The sequence below is a fragment of the Microcaecilia unicolor genome, chromosome 6, assembly GCF_901765095.1.
Source record: "Microcaecilia unicolor chromosome 6, aMicUni1.1, whole genome shotgun sequence".
NCBI lineage: Eukaryota > Metazoa > Chordata > Amphibia > Gymnophiona > Siphonopidae > Microcaecilia > Microcaecilia unicolor.
Genome location: NC_044036.1, coordinates 211,915,374 through 211,935,270, shown reverse-complemented (window position 1 = coordinate 211,935,270; position 19,897 = coordinate 211,915,374). Strand labels below are relative to the sequence as shown.

General features: G+C 44.7%; 2 protein-coding genes across 5 annotated transcripts in view; one reads left to right on the top strand and one right to left on the bottom strand.

Moving 5' to 3' along the window:
- The window catches only part of LOC115471989 (tubulin beta-4B chain), a 123,275-nt gene extending 114,485 nt beyond the window's left edge, over positions 1-8,790 (bottom strand). The window contains exon 1 of the mRNA XM_030205997.1: positions 8,774-8,790. The gene's annotated coding sequence lies outside the window, so the exon portion shown is untranslated. The remainder of the gene's footprint in view (positions 1-8,773) is intronic.
- The window catches only part of POLE3 (DNA polymerase epsilon 3, accessory subunit), a 199,194-nt gene continuing 186,174 nt past the window's right edge, over positions 6,878-19,897 (top strand). Inside the window, exons 1-2 of one of the 4 annotated variants that reach the window (XM_030206001.1) lie at positions 7,083-7,342; positions 16,812-16,857. The gene's annotated coding sequence lies outside the window, so the exon portion shown is untranslated. The other 3 variants (XM_030206002.1, XM_030206000.1, XM_030206003.1) reach the window with 3 other exon arrangements.

The window sequence follows — 19,897 nt, the reverse complement described above, 5'->3', positions numbered from 1 at the left end:
AAATGCCATATTCTAATAGTTACTAAGTATTTCTGCTTCCTGTAGATAAGGAATTAATGAAAGCTTTCAGATTTTACACACACCATAAAGAGACTTCAAACATTAATGCTTTATAATCATTTATAATACTGAAAAGTGAATGTCGTGTCAATTTATACTGCGCAATAGATAAAGCACTTCCGCAAATGCAAACAAAGCCAACACAGAATTTCATTAAAGCATATAAACATTTCAATATTGAGCAATGCATTGTTTTGTTTACAAGGATCCCGTATGGAGTTAAATAGCATAGCTAAGCCAGAATTAAGGAATGTAAAAAAAACAAAAAAGAGAAATCCTCTGGAGATCGCCTATCCCTGCAGCTGATAGGAAATCCTCAGGAGGGCAATATATCAATTTAAAAAGGTAAATAAGTAATCAGCTGGTCTAGTTATGCCATTTATATGGTACCACCAGATATACATATATACATAATTACAAAGGTAATTTGATTTTTATAAATAGAGAACTAAAAACAAAGTTATTACAGACCTATGTCACCTATAGTAGAGACAGAAAAAAAGGAAAATTACACCATACACAGAAATTGTTGTGGGTACTAAGTGAGAAGCTCAGCAGTCTGAGTATCCGTGAGCAACAAAATCATGGGGTCTTCGAAATCAGTTCGGGTTCGGATTAGGCCTAGTCACTACGGACTGGTGGGGTGGGCGAATTTGATTCCTGGGCCAGTGTTTGAACTGGTAGAAAGACACTGAGCAGCGTAATGGCCAAACTGCTGACAACGAAAGCACTGAACAATTGCACGGCGATTCGGACTAGGCGAGGAGCGGTAGTCCCTAGGGTCGCCTGTTATTATTAGTGGCATTGGGGCCCCCCAGGATAATCTCTCGAGGGTTGTCGTCCCCGATTTGGGGGGGCATGCCGAGGACCCTCGATTAGGAGTAGCCCGTGGGGGATCATGTGGGCAATTAGAATCCCTTGGAGGGTTCCGTACCATGGGGAAGCCTTTAACGTCACTCTCATATGACTGATGATTATGGGGTCCGGCATCATGATTAAAGTTACCAGGTGCAAAAGCTCTGGTATAGTGGCTTGTGCTCTGAGCAACACAATCGGACTGGTAACTATCCCTGCATTCATAGGCATAGTGGCCAAATTTGAAGCATTGCAAACAATGAACGTTGGAATGACGTAGGTTGGAGCAACGGAAGTGGGGTTGTGATGGGTCGGCCTTTTGGCAGCTACTGTCTGTTACAGTAGCCTGTTCAATGGGCCGCTGTTTCAGAAAGCCCCTACCAGAGATCTTTAAGATGTCAGATCAACAGTGTCCGGAATAACCCAGTGATAGTGGAAATCCATCTACCGATAATTAGCAAATGTAGACCCTGGGTAGAATCTGGCGTGTATGTAGTAACAAAGTTTAATAATCTTTTGATAATTTTAGCATTAAAAGTACCATTACGGGGCCAGGAGAGTTCAGGCTGAAGTTTATTCCAGGTATACCAAATATTCCAAAATGTAATAAGATTCTTGCGGTCTCCTGGAAAGTGATTTATCACTCTCTCAAGAGGCAGCATAATGAATTGTGTACTAGAATCCTAGCATGATAAAACACTTATATTTGGGTTGTGGCAAATTGTACTAACAGACCTAGTCCTATAAAGCACCTATGTCACTATTATCTCAAAAAGAATTCTTAATATAATATTTAAACAACTAAAAATCACCAACTCTGTAGCGTTACCACAACTAACGTGTCAACGAACGACAGGAACACAGGGAGTGACCGTTAGATCCGTCCAACGTCTCGGAGTTCACTAAGACGACTCAACCCTCTCTACTGTATTACCCTGCTTATGTGGATAACCACATAGCATCAGCCAGTAGCTTCAGAACGAGGGATCAGCACTGTGCGAAATCTAATCTAAATGACTCAAATGTTCATTCCATTATTCCCTGAACTACGCTAACCATGTCACCAATATTCCCTTAACTATCTCTACTATATCTGTGTTAGTCCCTAAACTGTACTCACCGATCTTTCTAACAGAGATTTTGATTTTGACTTGAATTGGAAAGATTTTATGTGGAGCCTTTTTATGACCTATGACTGCTTAAGATGGTTCTGTGATTAATATTATCAGGCCACAATTCTGAGGTCTTTTTTTCTCCAAATACTGGTTAAAATTGTTTGAAGATGTCTTCAATGAACACGCTTTGTGATTAGGATCAGTTTATGCTTGAATCCTCTAAAGAACCAGTATCACCAATCCCTGGGTCCTGCAACACTAAAGACTAATTGAGATGTTAATGTGGAAGACAGTAATGCTGCTCTTAATCGAGTCACTTTAACAACAAAATAACCCGCTCATTTGCTGAGGGAGCAGCAGTTTGCTTCACCTTTCTAATCACCAAATTGTTAGTGTTGGAAAAAAAAGTAGGGTTTACTGAGGCCTTAATTAACTGTGAATAAAATGATCTCTTCGCAGCCTTGATCTATTATCGCATCTCTTCAATGCCCTGCAACAGATTCAAGTTTCCTGTTTGTGTCTTTTACAGCATACACTTTGCTTTATGGAGCTGTTGCTTCATTAATTTAAGACCACCATGATACCATGATTGATGTTTGCTCTCCAACTAAAATCTGTTCTGGAAGGGAGCAAGTTCATTGTATCTTTATGTAACACTGAATTTCAAATCAATACCTGTTTTTCCAGAGCATTCTCATGGAAACAGTCAATAAATTAGAAATTTTAGTTGGGTCAATCCTATGCAATGCTCTAGAAACATATTTGTATTGAAGGGGTACTACAAGCTTAATCTTAAGTATATCCAACCTAAATATAATTTCAAAATGATCTTGACAAGTCCTTTTTCTTGGTCAGATCTGGGAAATACAACAATATTTCTTTGGTTCAAAAGTATCAGATCCAAGTTAAGTCCTCCATCATGAGTTCCACCCCTAACCCATTGTAGCAATCCAAAAACATTCATAAAAGAATTTTTAAAAAACCTGGTCCTTGGTGCACTATGTGGACATTAAGGGCTCTTTTTACTAAGGTGCGATAACAGATTTAGCACACGATAACGATTAGCATGCACTAAATGCTAAGAAGCCCATTTTATTCCTATAGGCATCTTAGCATTTAGCGTGTGCTAAATCCGATAGTGCATCTCAGTAAAACGCGCCCTAAAATCCCTTATGATAATAATACTAAGTGCTAGAGCTCTCTCTTTCATAGAAATACATGTGGCCACTTTTTTGGGGGGAGCTTATTTCTCTGGAACTCCCAGTATGGTCTAGCCCATTTTCAAACACAGTTATTTTACCAGTTTTACCCTGTATTCATACCTAATTTGGTTCCATTCCATTAAATGTTTTCAGAGTTATTCTGTGCTCAAACAGAGAAAGAACAATCTGGGTGGCTTTTAAGGCTCTGATAGAGATTTTCAAGAATTATTATTAGATGTTAACTGCATCCCACTTTAAAACAAACACAGCAGGTAAACCTCGAATTCACCACCAAACCACCTCCTCCTCTTCACCCTTTAACCCACTCCCTCAACCAACCATCCCAGGCCTCCTTCTCCTCTTTTACTGATATCACCGAAGAGGAAACCGCCCATCTCTCCTCCTCGAAATGCACCACCTGTTCCCCCCACCAACTTACTCAACACCATTTCTCCTACTGTCACCGCCCCCCCATCTGTCATACCCTCAACCTCTCTCTCTCCACTGCAACTGTCCCTGACACCTTCAAGCATGCTGTAGTCACATCACTCCTCAAAAAAACCATCACTTGACCCCACCTGTCCCTCCAACTACCGCCCAATTTCCCTCCTACCCTTCCTCTCCAAGATACTTGAACACGCCGCACCGTTCATAGCCGTTGCCTTGATTTTCTCTCCTCTCATGCCATCCTCGATCCGCTTCAATCCGGCTTTCGCTCCCTACACTCGACAGAAACGGCACTATCTAAAGTCTGCAATGACCTGTTCCTTGCCAAATCCAAAGGCCACTACTCCATCCTCATCCTCCTCGACCTATTCGCCGCTTTTGACACTGTCAATCACAATTTACTTCTTGCCACACTGTCCTCATTTGGGTTCCAGGGCTCTGTCCTCTCCTGGTTCTCCTCTTATCTCTCCCACCGTACCTTCACAGTGCATTCTCATGGTTCTTCCTCCACCCCCATCCCGCTCTCTGTTGGAGTTCCTCAGGGATCTGTCCTTGGTCCCCTTCTTTTTTCAATCTACACCTCTTCCCTGGGCTCCCTGATCTCATCTCATTGTTTCCAATATCATCTTTATGCCGACGACACCCAGCTTTATCTCTCCACACCAGACATCACTGCAGAAACCCAGGCCAAGGTATCGGCCTGCTTATCCGACATTGCTGCCTGGATGTCCAACCGTCACCTGAAACTGAACATGGCCAAGACCGAGCTTATTGTTTTCCCACCCAACCCACTTCTCCCCTCCCTCCATTCTCTATCTCAGTTGATAACACCCTCATCCTCCCCGTCTCATCTGCCCGCAACCTTGGAGTCATGTTCGACTCCTCCCTCTCCTTCTCTGCGCATATCCAGCAGATAGCCAAGACCTGTCGCTTCTTCCTCTACAACATTAGCAAAATTTGCCCTTTCCTCTCTGAGCACACCACCCGAACTCTCATCCACTCTCTCATTACCTCTCGCCTTGACTACTGCAACCTACTCCTCACTGGCCTCCCACTTAGCCATCTATCCCCCCTTCAGTCTGTTCAGAACTCTGCTGCACGTCTTTTCTTCCGCCTGGACCGATATACTCATATCACCCCTCTCCTCAAGTCACTGCACTGGCTTCCGATTAGGTACCGCATACAGTTCAAGCTTCTACTAACCTACAAATGCACTCGATCTGCAGCCCCTCCCTACCTCTCTACCCTCATCTCCCCCTAAGTGCCTACCCATAACCTCCGCTCTCAAGACAAATCCCTCCTTTCAGTACCCTTCTCCACCACCGCCAAGTCCAGGCTCCGCCCTTTCTGCCTCGCCTCACCCCATGCTTGGAATAAACTCCCTGAGCCCATTCACCAGGCCCCTCCCTGCCCATCTTCAAATCCTTGCTCAAAGCCCACCTCTTCGATGTCGCCTTCAGCACCTAACCACCATACCATACCATATTCAGGAAATCTAGACTGCCCAACTTCACATTTCGTCCTTTAGATTATCAATAGAAATCAAACAAAATAAAACATGGAAAAGAAAATAAGATGATACCTTTTTATTGGACATAATACATTTCTTGATTAGCTATCGAAGGTTGCCCTTCTTCGTCAGATCGGAAATAAGCAAATGTGCTAGCTGACAGTGTATATAAGTGAAAACATTCAAGCATTACTATGACAGTCTGACAGGGTGGGAGGATGGGGGTGGGTAGGACCAGGACACTGTACCAGTGACTTCACAGTGAGAATCCTGAAAGGTAACTTTAAAACCATACAAGAACGTAAGACCTTTGAAGTCAGAATGATTGAATATTTTAACACCCAACAGAAAGGACAACAAGGATCTGGGGTTCCTAGCCCATTATAAACCATAAAGCTGTATGTCTCTGTTGATCACCCCACCCCTCACCTATCCACACCCATCCTGTTAGAATATCAATGATATGCTTTGATGTCCCCATGCATACCTCCTACCCACCCCCATCCTCCCACCCTGTCAGACTGTCATAGTAATGCTTGAATGTTTTCACTTATATACACTGTCAGCTAGCACATTTGCTTATTTCCCGATCTGACGAAGAAGGGCAACCTTCGAAAGCTAATCAAGAATGTATTGTTATGTCCAATAAAAAAGGTGGTATCTTATTTTCTTTTCCGTGTTTTATTTTGTTTGATTTCTATTGATAACCTTAAGAGTGGACTAACACGGCTACCACAGTCCTTTAGATTGTAAGCTCCTTTGAGCAGGGACTGCCCTTCTTTGTTAAACTGTACAGCGCTGCGTAACCCTAGTAGCGCTCTAGAAATGTTAAGTAGTAGTAGTAAAATGCACAGAACAAGAAGAGCTAAAAGTGAAGATGACTTGAAAGATTAAACTCCATGTTCACCTAGGAGACTAATATAATAAGTTATGTTCTCAGCTTCAGTGCAGATATTTTTAATGCCCATAAAGAAAAAAAAATCTATTTACACCCAATGCAGTAAAATATCACAAATTACAGAGTCATTAAAAGAACATGCACCAAACAAAACACAGTATACACACCATCATGATATGCTGCTGCCTTCTGTGTGTGTGTAAGGGGGGGGGGGGAAGTGGAGGGGGGGTGATGCCCAGGCTACAAGAGACTTTTGACTTTGGCCAAGGAGGGTTGAGGTGGTGTCTGCTGCCACTTAAGCCAGGACTCGGGGAGGTTGTCAATCAGGATTACACTATACTTCACATCAAATGACCCTTTGCTCCCATACCACAATCTTTACTCCAGTTCTAACTGGAGTGAACATTTACAACATAAAAAAAAAACGTGCATAATTTTAGAAAATGTTTTCACATCAGAAGCAATTTTTGGACTTCTTTTGCATAACCAATCAGGTACTCTTTAGTACAATGGTTGCACTTAACTCTTACTACATTGGGAATACGATATAAAGTGTAGTATTCCTGCCTACAAAAAAACAGTATAGTATAGAAAGTTCTATAATAAACATAAACAAGAAAATCAGAAGTAAACAACCATACTGCAGGATAGTCCATCAGTTCCAGCTATATAAAAACATTTGGAGGCCAGCGCCTAACAAAATCAAAACAAAGATACTAGTGCGCTACCGTTCATTGGTTTAGGCGGGGACTAGTCCGGGGCGGGAGGGGAGGAAATTGATGCGTCCATCTGGGCCTAAATCAGCTTCCTTCAAGCAGAGCTCACCACCAGCCATGGCTATGTTGAGGCTGTAGTAGCAAGGAGGTTACCGCCGGAAGCTGAATCCCGGCTCCTAATCCCAACGCTAAAAACGACAAAAAAATCGAAGAGGGATGAGGTAGCTCACAAACATTTACTGCCATGAAATACGGGGAACTGTAAGAGTACTCGTGCTTTCACTTCATCACTAGCTTCAGCTTCCTTCTGTATCAATGCTCACGTTTGTATTTAGAGGATTAGAGCGTTAGGACGTCATCGACAGTAAAGCACAAAGACCTAAGTAAACACGGAGCTGGTTAGTGGTTCCGCCTAGTAATAAGCGAGGTACAGCGTGCGTTTCACTGAACTAAGCCCTTTTGTATGGTATTCTCTCCAGCAAAGGTCGCTTTTCTCCCGCCTTTACAACAACGGACGGTTTTTAAAGCCTCGCTGCCAGGTAAATTTAACCTTGATAGTTGAATTGGCCTAAGAAGTGTGATTCGTGGTAAGGCTTCTAAACGTAGGAGTAGCGGCGGAAATACTGAAAGTTGTATGATGTGTCGTGAGTTGAAGAGTGATTAGATACAGGCTGTTTGTTTCGGCGCGGAAGGAATACCTTGTTATGATAGGCTAGTGTGGGGTGGTTCCCCTAGGAGAGGGGGAATGAAGAAATGTTAAATGGGGGAGAGAGAAAAAAAAAAGCAAGCTTTAGTTGTAAGTTATGTGTGTTTGCCCTGCAAGCAGAAAGGTGAGTTTTCACATAGTACGGCGTTTTATTTTTAGGTTTAGCTTTTCCCGTGGCAGTTTAAAGTGTGCTAAATGTGAGCACAATAAGGATTTTCCTGGCCCCAGAGGCTCAAAATAAAGTATGAACTTTAAGAGGTAGTGGAGGGTTAAGGTCTAAAGGGTACAAGAAGTATTCGTAGGATTTGAACCCCTAGTCTCTGGTTCATAACCTGCTGTTTGAACCACTAGGCAATTTTTTTTTTATTAAAGAAAGCTGTTTTTAAGCTATTTGATATTTCCTGGAATAGGTACATAAGTAATGCCACACTGGGAAAAGACCAAGGGTCCATCGAGCCCAGCATCCTGTCCACGACAGCGGCCAATTCAGGCCAAGGGCCAAGTGGGCTTTTACCTACTCCCTTTTAGAAATTCATACATCTAAAGGTGATCATTTATTAGTAGTAAAAAACCTCTACTCCAAAACAAATATCAACTGAATGGAGAAGAGATGATCTTTATTGAAGCATCCAATCAAGACCCGATATGGGGCCATATTTCAGTGGCCAGTCCGCCTGCACCAGGGGTCTCAATCAATCTTAGAGCAATGCAATGTATATGGTGCTGGAATGGGATATATCACAGAAGGTAACAGAAATTACTGAAATACACTGCCAACCACAGCAGAGCGCACAAACATATGTTACCTTTTGTGATATATCCCATTCCAGCACCATATACACTGCATTGGTCTTTGAGACACCTGATGCAGGCGGACTGACTGCTGAAACACGGCCGTGTGTTGGGTCTTGATTTGATGCTTCAATAAAGACAATTTCTTCTCCATTCACATGTGGAAGTCGTGAGTCATCCTCAATTTCTTTGGTATTCATTTTTTAGTAGTAAACAGGATTTCTTTGGTCATCTATTGAACTTTTAGTACTGTTCTGTAATTCCATCTCAATTACTGGAAACAGATATTAACAAAGTAATATTACAAATAGGACTTGCTAAAAAGTAAAAAAAGAAAAAAAAAGTAGTTGCTCGCCTAACTAAAGTTTTTATTCATTACACAAGTGCATAGTTCTGCAGTTTACAATGCTATGTTACATGGAAGATTACTTTCCCCAGCGTCACTCTAGAGTACATAACCTTGCACTCCTACCAGCAGATGAAGACTGAGAAACACAACTTCAAGTAGGCATATAAGGAGGTTGTGTAGTCCCTTGAAAGTCAGTCTGTCCTCAGGGGCAGATGCACGAAAGTTCCTGGAAACATCTGTGTTTGTTGAGATCCTTGGTAAAAGTCAGCTTGGGGGGGAGGGAGGGAGGGGGAAACAATCGCTAAGCTGTGCATGCGCAGAACAGCCAACCACTAAGAGTGGCTGCTCTGCGCATGCTCAGAACAGCGTGTGCTACTCACGGCTGTCGTACAAACAATGTATGAAAACTGTGGGTAGCTTTTTTTTGTTTCAAACTTTTTTTATTTTTTTTATTTTATGCAAAGCCACCACAGCTAGGGCCAGAAGGAATGGGCTGATTAAAAAAAAAAAATTCCAGTGTGAAGTTACCTGAGGGTGGCCGGGGAGTGCACATGCTGCACACAGCCCCAAATTCTGCCTTTCACTGTCAGGGGAACATGGAAACTTGGCTGGTCCTGCCCCGAAGTATGGCTAAGGTCTGCCAGCAGCCATGCCTGCCCTGGTATGCCAAAAGAATCCTGGCTTCCAAGATGTGTTATCCCACTGCTTACACAAAGAACTACCTGCTATGGCTGCTCCAGACCTCCAGTAAAATATCCCTCACTAAAGATAGACGGGCCTTTCTGTGCATTGCTCGTAAATGACTGTGCATCACTCAGAATGCATATTTGAATACTGATCAGATCATTAACATTGTCATGCAAGCTCATTAGCATTGTTTGGCATGCGATTTTTGTTTTTTGCAACTGTGAATGGTAAAAAGCCCGCAGAGCCCCTTTGTGAATTATCTACTGAATACGGTGTTCGCTAAACCAGTGAGTTTTGTGCATCTCCCCTGCAGTCTCAGCAGATTGGTAGCAGTGGTAAGTCTGTGCAGTTCTTTTTTTCTTAAGGGACTTCTGATCCAAAGACAGAAAGGGGAGGTAAAACCACAGCAAGAGGATTACAGAGAGAACCTGTTTAAAGTAAATGTTATAAATAAAACCAAGTTTCCTGCTTCTTGGACTGGTGTTTAGTCCCGTGGGAGGTCTCTCACAACTCCAGGTTGCCACATGCGGGTGACCGAGTCCCTTCCCCCTTATGGTAGCTCAGTTTGGGTCTGCCTTATTTATTGTACTCGACTATCCTTGGCTGCCGTTGGGCACACAGGTTGTCTTAAAGTGAGGGGTCTGCCTGCAGCTTCTCACAGGTTGATTTTAAAATAAATGAATCCTAGCTGGCAAAGGAACAGAGCGTATAGGACACTGTTCTTTGAAGCCACTTTTCTCTGCAGCTGCTATTCGTGGTCCTGGAGGGATTCCTTCTTGTGTTTGGTATCTGGTCCTGCTGTCTGATGTGCAATGGTGGCACCATGACTGAAACACTGTTCAGTCTGTCAGCGCTGCAGAGTTGATTCTTCAGACCGCTGTTCTTTTTGTTCAGGGGAGCAGGCTTCGCCTAACCCAGTGTCGACAAGTCTAGGACAAAGGGCCGCTAAGTTCGCCCGCAGAGGTTGGGGATTCTTCAGAGAAGCTGTCTGGAGTGGCAGTTCCCATTTAGGCAGGAACTATCACCATTTTGAATCCCTTGCCACCTGTGGAGCTCCTGCCATGATTGGAACCAGTCACCGTGGAGACACTGTGCAGCCTGGCTAAGGTTGATTTTCCCCCTGACTTTGTTTTGGCCATGTATAAGGCCTTTCAGCTGCAGGAGTGTGGTGCTGGTGAGAGTTGGCCACGGGGTCCTGTTCAGGGGTCTTTTTCGGGATTTCTACTACTATACTACTACTTGACATTTCTAGAGCGCTACTAGGGTTATGCAGCGCTGTACAGTTTAACAAAAAAGGACAGTCCCTGCTCAAAGGAGCTTACAGTCTCTCAAGAAACATCACGTAGAGTGGGATGATTTAGGGGAGGTTGGGTCCTCGCATTCAGAGGAAGACGCTGACTGGCCTATGGAGGATGTGGCAGATCTGTTCTCCTTGCCAGACCGCTCCTGATGGGCAGGGGACCTGCCTTCGGGTGAGGACTCATCCATGGTCGGCCTTTTTCTGAGGGTAGTGCTCCAGGAGCTCATTTCCCGAGTTTCTGCCACATTAAAATTTGAGGATGTTCCTAAAGAAGCACCTCGGACAGTGGATCCTATTTGAAGAGCACCTGTAAATCGTCAAAAGTTTTTCCCATTCATCAAGATATTAGAGATGTTATTCAGTCCCATTGAAAAGTGCCCGATGCCTCTTTTCGTCTGGCGTATTCTATGGTGCGCCTCTACCCTATTCCAGAGGAGGATCGGGAGTCTTTACATCCTCCCATAGTGGCTGTGGTGGTTTCCAAAGTCACTAAGAAGAATACAGTCTCAGTGGGCCCGCTGGACCGTCGGATGGAGACACTCCTGAAGCAGGGATTTGAAGTCGCTGCACTTGGGGTGCTGGCTGCCGTTTGTGGTGGTCTAGTAGTTCGAGCCTGTTTTTGTTGGGCTGAGCATGTCCTTGATCGGTATATGGCGGACTGGTCAGGAAGTGGCCAATGCCCTTTATGATCTTCTCTGGGCCTCCACCAAGTCCGTGACTCTTAGTGTAGCTTCTAGGAGGTCTCTGGTTGTGTGGCTGGTCTTTGGATGCAGTCTCTAAGTCTAAGCTCAGCAAGTTTCCTTTTAGGGGTTTGATCTATTTTTTGGCGAGGATATAGACAGGCTGGTCAAGAGTTTGGGGGGATACAAAGGTTCCCTGTCTTTCGGAGGATAGATTTTGTTTGGGGACTAGGGCCTCTTCGGTGAGGGGCCATTTCAGAGAGGCTCACCAATATCGGCTTGGTAGGGATGGAGGGCAGCATCACAGTCACTTCTTTCAGAGAGCACAACCCATTCGAGGGGTCCACAGTGGCAGTCAGGATTCCATTCCCTTTGGCCCCTGTGGGAGCAAGGATACGGGAGTTTACCAGAGGTAGGACCCACATTACCTCAGTCCAGTGGTTCTCGAGGTCATTCAGGAAGGTTACTCTTTAGAGTTTGCTTATTCTTTGGCAGACGCATATGTGGAGCCTCCTTACCAAGCATGGTGGAAGGTCTAAGCTTTTCGGGACACCTTATATCGATTTCTGGTGCCTCAGGTGATGGTGCTCGTTCAAGTCACTACTCCATGGATCCCAAGAAGGAGAGTTCCTTCCAGCCCATTCTGGACTTAAAGGGAGTGAATCGGGGCCTTGTGGGCCCCATCTTTCTGCATGGAGACTCTACGGTCGATGATTACTGCTGTCCAGTGCGGGCAGTTCTTTACCTCTCCGGATCAATTATCCGACAATCTCACCAGAGGTTCCTTCATGTCACCGTTTTGGGGAGGTGTTATCAGTTCTGTGCACTTCCTTTTTGGTCTTCAACGAAGGAGCTATAAGCGCTTTGAAACAACAAGAAACCATGTGCATCGTGAGGAATGGGGAAAGTGTCCTGCACATAAGCGTTGTGAGAGTGCATAGTGAGCGAGGATCGCAAGTGACTGTTTCTGAAAAATGTAGTCTAGCAAAGCATCGTGAGTAATTGAAAGTTATAATAAGAAAAAAGTGCTCTGGTGTAAATAAAGAATGAGAGGTGCATTTTTAAAAGAATTTGTAAAGAAATACTTTGAAAAAGACGCTCAGTATTTGACAAGGATGAAACGCTGGTATTCCACAATTACTGCTGAACAGGATACATACACGATATGAGCCGCGGCTAAGAACAAAGGGTTATTTAATGTGAAAAGCGCGTCAGATGGAAGGATGGTGACGTGTGAATATGTATAGTGGGAGTGACGTATAGATATAAAAAGGATGACATGGAGGCTTGAGATTACAGATGTGAGAAGAAATATAATATGCGATAGCAATCTAATGGTGGATGTGACAAAAACAATGGAGGAGACCTGACTCGATGAACAAAGACTCATATTTTACTTTAAAACCCATTCACCATTAGGCCTTAATTTAGAAATTGACTTTTCACCATTACTCTAGACACAATCCACTCATATTTTACTTTTGTGGTTCATTTTCCTCCCGTCCGTTCAAGATTTTTCAGTTTCATTATTTAAAATTCTTTTGAATATTAATTTTTTTAAATAATTTGTATTTTTCATATAATGTGCATATACACATTCCAGTACAGGTAACATACACATGGTGCTTTTTGGCTAGGATCAGGCGACCCTCAGGGGGAGGAATGCTGGCTTCGGCCTAACCCCTGGTAAGCCTTTCCTCAGCTGAGAGATGCCCAGCTCTACCACCGGCTGCCTTTCAGGTGCTGTGGAGGACTTGCAGCTCATCTGCATATCCTTACAGCCTTCTCCGGGGTGACACCCAGGTCCACTCTGATCCACTCAGGGCCTCCGCTCTTTATATCTAATCTTTTTCCAGTTGCTAAAGTACCTCAATCATTCATGGCCCCTATTCACATTCTCTTCCTAGCTCTGTCCCTTCCTAATCTTTTCCCTCACCCCCTACCTCTCTCCGCTACAGGAACTCACTGCCCATCCATTGACTTCATCACCTCACCTTCTCTCCTACCCTCTTCCTCCCTCTTGGCTTTTAATCTCCGCCTCTTTCTTCCCTCCATTTTGCCTTCCCCATTCCACCTAAATACCTCTCGCCTTCGACGCCATCGTGGCAACACCTCTCCTACTCTCCTCCGCTCTCTTTTACTCCTTCTCTTACTCTCAGCCGGTGACATCAATCCCAATCCTGGCCCTCCTCACCAACTATTATCCCAACTCTACAGATCTCACCGTGACCTCTCCAACCTCATCTCTATTCCTCTACTCCCCTCCTCTTCTCTGCCCTTCTCTTGCGCCCTATGGAATGCCCGCTCTATCTGTAACAAACTCCCCTATATCCATGACCTCTTTATCTCGCGTCACCTCCCATCTGCTCGCCATAACAGAAACCTGGCTCTGCCCTGATGACTCTGCTTCAGTCGCAGCCCTCTGCCATGGCGGTTATCTTTTTTTCACATACTCCTCGCCCTGCTGGTCGCGGGGGTGGTGTTGGACTACTTCTCTCTCCCTCCTCCAGATTTCAACTTCTTCTTCCACCTCAATCTCACTGTTTTTCCTCCTTTGAAGTCCACTCTATCCGCCTTTTCTCTCCTCTGCCTTTTTGAATAGCGGTCATTTATTGTCCCCCTGATAAGTCCCTTTCATCCTTTCTCAGTGACTTTGATGCCTGGCTTGCCTTCTTCCATGATCCTTCCTCCCCCTCTCTCATCCTTGGTGACTTTAATATTCCTGCTAATGATCCTTCCAACTCTTATATTTCCAAGTTACTCGCTTTAACATCCTCCTTTAATTTCCAACTATGCTCCACCTCCCCCACTCATCAAAATGGTCACTGTCTTGATCTCATCTTCTCCTCCAACTGTTCACCCTCTAGTTTCCTTGCCTCTGATCCTCTCCTCTCTGATCACCATCTTATAACTTTCACACTTAAATCTCCTCTCTCCCAGTCCCGTCTTATCTAATTTATCTAGGAATCTTCACGATATTGACCCTTCATCTCTATCCTCCCATGTTTCAAACCTCCTCTCTACTGTGGCACCATCCACGTCTGTCAACGAGGCTGTTTCTTCTTACAACAATACTCTATCCTCTGCCTTAGACACTCTTGCACCTTTGATGACCCGCCCTATAAGGCGTACAAAACCCCAGCTTTGGCTGTACCCGCTCCGCCGAACGCCTCTGGTGGAAATCTTGGGCCCTTGCTGATTTCTTACACTTTAAGTTCATGCTGACCTCCTTCCAATCTGCTCTTTTACGCGCCAAACAGGATTATTATATCCAACTGATCAACTCTCTTGGCGCTAACCCTCGACTTCTCTTCACCACATTGAACTCTCTCTTCAAGGTGCCCCCTTTCCCCAACTCCCCCTTCATTATCTCCTCAGACCCTTGCTGAATTCTTTCACGACAAGGTTCAAAAGATAAACCTTGCATTCTCTACCTCGCCACCTCTCCCTCCACTAGTCCGTTCCCCTCTCTCTCCTCCCCTTCATTCCCTTTCCTCCTTTCCTGAAGTTACTATTGAGGAAACTACACTTCTCCTTTCTTCCTCAAAATATACCACCTGTTTCTCTGATCCCATTCCCACCCACCTTCTTAATGCCATCTCTCCTGCTCTTATTCCTTTTCTGTCACATTCTCAACCTCTCACTTTCCATTGCGATTGTCCCTACTGCCTTTAAACATGCTGTGGTCACACCTCTCCTTAAGAAGCCTTCACTCGACCCTACTTGTCCCTCTAATTACCGACCCATCTCCCTCCTTCCCTTTCTCTCCAAATTACTCGACCGTGCTGTTCACCGCCGCTGCCTTGATTTTCTGTCCTCACATGCTATTCTTGACCCACTACAATCTGGTTTTCGCCCTCTCCACTCAACCGAAACTGCGCTTACTAAAGTCTCCAATAACCTATTACTGGCTAAATCCAGAGGTCTCTATTCCATCCTCATTCTTCTTGATCTTTCCACTGCTTTTGACACTGTCGAGCACAGCATACTCCTCGATACCCTGTCCTCACTTGGATTCCAGGGCTCTGTCCTTTCCTGGTTCTCTTCCTACCTCTCCCTCCGCACCTTCAGTGTTCACTCTGGTGGATCCTCTTCTACTTCTATCCCTCTGCCTGTCGGCGTACCTCAGGGTTCTGTTCTTGGTCCCCTTCTCTTTTCTATCTACACTTCTTCCCTTGGTTCATTAATCTCATCCCATGGCTTTTCCTACCATCTCTATGCTGATGACTCCCAAATCTACCTTTCTACCCCTGATATCTCACCTTGCATCCAAACCAAAGTTTCAGCGTGCTTGTCTAACATTGCTGTCTGGATGTCTCAATGCCACCTGAAATTAAACATGACCAAAACCGAGCTTCTCATTTTTCCCCCCAAACCCACCTCCCCATTCCCCCTGTTTCCTATTTCTGTTGATGGCTCTCTCATTCTCCCTGTCTCCTCAGCTCGAAACCTTGGGGTCATCTTTGACTCTTCTCTCTCCTTCTCTGCTCATATCCAGCAGATCGCCAAGACCTGTTGTTTCCTTCTTTACAACATCCATAAAATCCGCCCCTTTCTTTCCGAGCACTCTACCAAAACCCTCATCCACACCCTTGTCACCTCTCGTTTAGACTACTGCAATCTGCTTCTTGCTGGCCTCCCACTTAGTCACCTCTCCCCTCTCCAGTCGGTTCAAAACTCTGCTGCCCGTCTCGTCTTCAGCCAGGGTCGCTTTACTCATACTACCCCTCAAGTCGCTTCACTGGCTCCCTATCCGTTTTCTTATCCTGTTCAAACTTCTTCTACTAACCTATAAATATACTCACTCTGCTGCTCCCCAGTATCTCTCCACACTCGTCCTTCCCTACACCCCTTCCCGTGCACTCCGCTCCATGGATAAATCCTTCTTATCAGTTCCCTTCTCCACTACTGCCAACTCCAGACTTCACGCCTTCTGTCTCGCTGCACCCTACGCCTGGAATAAACTTCCTGAGTCCCTACGTCTTGCCCCATCCTTGGCCACCTTTAAATCTAGACTGATTGCCCACCTCTTTAACATTGCTTTTGACTCGTAACCACTCGCCTCCACCTACCCTCCTCTCCTTCCTGTACACATTAATTGATTTAATTTGCTTACTTTATTTTTTGTCTATTAGATTGTAAGCTCTTTGAGCAGGGACTGTCTTTCTTCTATGTTTGTGCAGCGCTGCATACACCTTGTAGCGCTATAGAAATGCTAAGTAGTAGTAGTAATACACATGAGAAAAGTCATACACATTTATTCGAAGTGTTATATGAATTTTTTTTTTTACTTGCAGCCATACAGCATTGTGTTTATATTGATAGGTTTCCATTATGATGGATATATAATCTGTGTATACTTTGTATATAACTACATTATGATTTTTAAGGTCTTTTTGTTTCATTATCTCAATTTTCAGCATTAACTTTTTATTTATTTATTTATTTATTTATTTGTTAAATTTGTATCCCACATTTTCCCACCTATTTGCAGGCTCAATGTGGCTTACATGGTACCGTATCGTCGTTCACCAATTCTGGTATGGACAATTACAAAGTGGTGGTATGGTATTTCAGAGATTTTATCTGATTCCTAATTGGCAATGATCATCAATAGATTTACATTGTCGTCATGATTTCTAAACCTTTTTTTTTTTTTTTACAATCGATTTACATTATTATTTTGTATTACATTGTAAGTGTATAGATTATCAAGTTCTATTAGTGATCTTTGATTTATAGATAAGACCTGTACTTCTCATTACTGGTAACTTTTGCAAGTAGTATATGTTTTTCACATTATTGCTGTACAATCTAAATACCACTCATTCCAGTCTGGCTGTGCTAACTTGTCCCTTTGCATTTTGCATAATCATTTATGGTTTCCTTTTCACAGTTGTTACATTCCGTTGAATGTAAGAAGTTCTTCTGCATCTTGCATAGTCACCTATATGTTTTATTGATTTTCTCTCCTCTCATGCCATCCTAGGTCTACTTCAATCCGGCTTTCGCCCTCTACACTCGACAGAAACAGCACTCGCTAAAGTCTGCAACGACCTGCACCTCGCCAAATCCAGAGGCCACTATTCCATCCACATCCTGCTTGATCTATCCGCTGCGTTTGACACTGTCAATCATGATTTACTTCTTACCACATTGTCCTCTTTTGGGTTCCAAGGCTCTGTCCTTTCCTGGTTCTCCTCTTATCTCTCCCACCTCACCTTCAGAGTACACTCTCATGGATCTTCCTCCACCCCCATCCCACTATCTGTTGGAGTTCCCGAGGGATCTGTCCTTGGACCCCTTCTCTTCTCAATCTACACCTCCTCCCTAGGCTCACTGATCTCATCTCATGGTTTTCAGTATCATCTTTATGCTGACGACACCCAGCTATATCTCTCCACACCAGACATCACCGCAGAGACCCAGGCCAAGGTATCGGCCTGCTTATCCGACATTTGTGCCTGGATGTCCAACCGCCACCTGAAGCTGAACATGTCCAAAACCGAGCTCCTCGTCTTTCCACCTTAACCCACCTCTCCTCTTCCTCCACTCTCCATCTCAGTTGATAACACCCTCATCCTCCCCGTCCCATCTGCCCGCAACCTCGGAGTCATCTTCGACTCCTCCCTCTCCTTCTCTGCACATATCCAACAGACTGCCAAGACCTGTCGCTTCTTCCTCTTCAACATCAGCAAAATTCGCCCTTTCCTCTCTGAGCACACCACACGAACTCTCATCCACACTCTCATTACCTCTCGCCTTGACTACTGCAACCTACTCCTCACCGGTCTCCCACTTAGCCATCTATCCCCCCTTCAATCCGTTCAGAACGCTGCCGCACGTCTTATATTCCGCCAGAACCGATATACTCACACCACCCCTCTCCTCAAGTCACTTCACTGGCTTCCGATCAGATACCGCATACAATTCAAACTTCTCCTCCTTACCTACAAATGCATCTGGTCTGCGGCTCCTCACTACCTTTCTACCCTCATCTCCCCCTATGTCCCCGCCCGTAACCTCCGCTCACAGGACAAATCCCTCCTTTCAGTTCCCTTCTCCACCACTGCCAACTCCAGGCTCCGCTCATTCTGCCTTGCCTCACCCTTTGCCTGAAACAATCTTCCTCAACCCCTATGCCAAGCTCCCTCCCTACCCATTTTCAAATCTCTGCTTAAAACTCACCTCTTCAATGCTGCGTTCGGCACCTAACCTTTCGTGAAATATAATATTCCCTATCAGATGGACTCCACACTTCTCTTTAGATTGTACACCTATCTTTTAGATTGTAAGCTCCTTGAGCAGGGACTGTCCTTCCATGTTAAATTGTACAGCGCTGCGTAACCCTAGTAGCGCTTTAGAAATGTTAAGTAGTAGTAGTATTTAAACAATGGTTACATTCCATTCAACACTATACATGCACATTCCCTATCCGTGTCTCTTTTTTACATTCAAACATTTTTTACTTTTTTTTTACCATTTTTGTCACATCCACCATTGGGTTGCTATTGCATATTATATTTCTTTTCACTACCGTAACCTCACGCCTCCATGTCATCCTTTATACGTCACTCTAACTTTTAATATTCATACATGTCACCATCCTTCTGTTTGGCGTGCTTTTCACTTTAAATAACCCTTTGTTCTTAGCCGCGGCTCATACAGTGTATCCTGTTCAGCAGTAATTGCGGAATACCAGCGTTTCATCCTTGTCAAATACTGAGCGTCTTTTTCAAGGTACTTCTTTTCAAATTCTTTTCCATATTGTCCCACAGATCAATCCAGAGACTTATGGGTTGTGTCCCTCTACCAGCAAGGTGGAGATAGAGAGAACCTCCAAGGTTTGCTATATGTGGACCTGTGCAGCCAAGTAAACCTCAGTTTCCTTAGCAGCAGCAAATGAATCCATTAACTGATGGGTTGTATCCGCCTACCAGCAGGTGGAGATAGAGAACACTGAAAAGACACAGTGACCCTGGACATCTAGCTCCTCCTGCCTTCAGTATATCTCTATCTCCCAGCAGGTGTGGACGTCGCTTGATCAGCTCCTGGATCTCTGTCTGGGGTGGCTCCTGTGCTTTGCCAGTAGAGCGGGGGTGTTGTGGCTGGTGGTGCCCACTTTGAAGGCATACTTCATTTTGTTCCCTGTCCCAGCCTTACTCCATCCGTCCCTCGTTTGCTGCCTGCCTCCAACTTCCCTGTTGCGGAGGAGTCTGAGTGCGGGGGGATGCCTCATTCCGAGGCTGCTAGAGGAGCTCCTTCCCCCGCTTCTCCTAATTTGGGGGCGGAGGGCCAGGGTGAGTTTTTCTCCCCTGAGTTTGTGCTGTTGATGCATAAGGCCTTTATGTTAAAAAGAGCTCTGCCGGAGGCGTCTGACACTACGATGCAGACTGGATTACCTCCAGGTTTTGATAGCCCTGTGTTGGCTGCGGAGCTTACTTCTTCCCCCGAGCGTTGGACTGACGCTAAACGTAGATGGGTAAATTCCCCGTCTGAGGTTGGCACATCTCCCTTTTCCCCCCAGTGGTCAGGATGTGGGGAGTCTGAGGGGTCTGGCAGGCCCTCATGGATGGATGA